This window comes from Eucyclogobius newberryi, unplaced genomic scaffold, assembly GCF_026437365.1.
Source record: "Eucyclogobius newberryi isolate DKJ021-1_F unplaced genomic scaffold, fEucNew1.0.hap1 SCAF_647, whole genome shotgun sequence".
Taxonomy (NCBI): domain Eukaryota; kingdom Metazoa; phylum Chordata; class Actinopteri; order Gobiiformes; family Gobiidae; genus Eucyclogobius; species Eucyclogobius newberryi.
In genome coordinates this window covers 15001-17500 of record NW_027316331.1, presented here as the reverse complement: position 1 = coordinate 17500, position 2500 = coordinate 15001, and positions in this window count along the sequence as shown.

Sequence of the window (2500 nt, the reverse complement as noted above, 5' to 3'; positions counted from 1 at the left end):
CAGAGTGTCCCTTCCCCGGGGTGAGTCTGGGGTGAGTGGGGGGTGGCTCTGGGGGTGCTCCGGGGGCTCCAGGGGGTGCTCGGCGGAGGCCATGCCCAGCCAGAGTGGCCCTTCCCCGGGGTGAGTCTGGGGAGAGTGGGGGGTGGCTCTGGGGGTGCTCCGGGGGCTCCAGGGGCTCCAGGGGGTGCTCGGTGGGGGCCATGCCCAGCCAGAGTGTCCCTTCCCCGGGGTGAGTCTGGAGGAGTGGGGGGTGGCTCTGGAGGTGCTCCGGGGGCTCCAGGGGGTGCTTGGTGGAGACCATGCCCAGCCAGAGTGGCCCTCCCCCGGGGTGAGTCTGGGGAGAGTGGGGGGTGGCTCTGGAGGGCCTCCGGGGGTTCCAGGGGCTCCAGGGGGTGCTTGGTGGAGGCCATGCCCAGCCAGAGTGTCCCTTCCCCGGGGTGAGTCTGGGGTGAGTGGGGGGTGGCTCTGGGGGTGCTCCGGGGGCTCCAGGGGGTGCTCGGCGGAGGCCATGCCCAGCCAGAGTGGCCCTTCCCCGGGGTGAGTCTGGGGAGAGTGGGGGGTGGCTCTGGGGGTGCTCCGGGGGCTCCAGGGGGTGCTTGGTGGAGACCATGCCCAGCCAGAGTGGCCCTTCCCCGGGCAGAGTCTGGGGAGAGTGGGGGGTGGCTCTGGAGGTGCTCCGGGGGCTCCAGGGGTTCCAGGGGGTGCTCAGTGGGGGCCATGCCCAGGCAGAGTGTCCCTTCCCCGGGGTGAGTCTGGAGGAGTGGGGGGTGGCTCTGGAGGTGCTCCGGGGGCTCCAGGGGGTGCTTGGTGGAGACCATGCCCAGCCAGAGTGTCCCTTCCCCGGGGTGAGTCTGGGGAGAGTGGGGGGTGGCTCTGGGGGTGCTCCGGGGGCTCCAGGGGGTGCTTGGTGGAGACCATGCCCAGCCAGAGTGGCCCTTCCCCGGGGTGAGTCTGGGGAGAGTGGGGGGTGGCTCTGGAGGGCCTCCGGGGGTTCCAGGGGTTCCAGGGGGTGCTCGGTGGAGGCCATGCCCAGCCAGAGTGGCCCTTCCCCGGGCAGAGTCTGGGGAGAGTGGGGGGTGGCTCTGGAGGTGCTCCGGGGGCTCCAGGGGCTGCTTGGTGGAGACCATGCCCAGCCAGAGTGGCCCTTCCCCCGGGTGAGTCTGGGGACAGTGGGGGGTGGCTCTGGAGGGCCTCCGGGGGCTCCAGTGGCTCCAGGGGGTGCTCAGCGGAGGCCATGCCCAGCCAGAGTGGCCCTTCCCCGGCCTCATATGCGGCAGAGTGCGGGGTGAGCAAAATGGGTTAAAATGGGTTAAAATGTGAAAAAAAAAAAAAAAAAAAAAAAAAAAACACACAAAATGAGCAAAATGAAATAATCCCCTATCATCAGTGCACTGTTTGACCCCTGAAAAGCACTCCCCTGGGGCCTGGAGGTGATCTGACCATCAGAGTATAGCACCCTATGCCCCTGAGGGACTTAGAGTAAAAACCGAAATAGTACACTATTCCCGAAAAGACTCTGTCGTTTTTCGGCAATAGTACACTATACCCATCGACTCTGTCGTTTTTCCGGGCCGTAGTACGAAGTTGTGAGCAAAAGGGGTGAAAATGGGTTAAAATGTGAAAAAACACCAAAATGAGCAAAATGAAATAATCCCCCATCATCAGTGCACTGTTTGACCCCAGAAAAGCACTCCCCTGGGGCCTGGAGGTGATCTGACCATCATAGTATAGCACCCCATGCCCCTGAGGGACTTAGAGTAAAAACCGAAATAGTACACTATTCCCGAAAAGACTCTGTCGTTTTTCGGCAATAGTACACTATACCCATCGACTCTGTCGTTTTTCCGGGCCGTAGTACGAAGTTGTGAGCAAAAGGGGTGAAAATGGGTTAAAATGTGAAAAAACACCAAAATGAGCAAAATGAAATAATCCCCCATCATCAGTGCACTGTTTGACCCCAGAAAAGCACTCCCCTGGGGCCTGGAGGTGATCTGACCATCATAGTATAGTACACTATACCCCTGAGGGACTTAGTGCAAAAACCGAAATAGTACACTATACCCGAAAAGACTCTGTCGTTTTTCGGCAATAGTACACTATACCCATCGACTCTGTCGTTTTTCCGGGCCGTAGTACGAAGTTGTGAGCAAAAGGGGTGAAAATGGGTTAAAATGTGAAAAAACACCAAAATGAGCAAAATGAAATAATCCCCCATCATCAGTGCACTGTTTGACCCCAGAAAAGCACTCCCCTGGGGCCTGGAGGTGATCTGACCATCATAGTATAGTACACTATACCCCTGAGGGACTTAGTGCAAAAACCGAAATAGTACACTATACCCGAAAAGACTCTGTCGTTTTTCGGCAATAGTACACTATACCCGAAAATACTTAGTCGTTTTTCGGCCGACGGAAATAAGCGTTCAGCCCGGGAGTCCCGGGCTAAATCACGCTGCTCAGGCGAACTTTTTGACGCTGCTCTCAGGCGGAAAGTGCAAAAC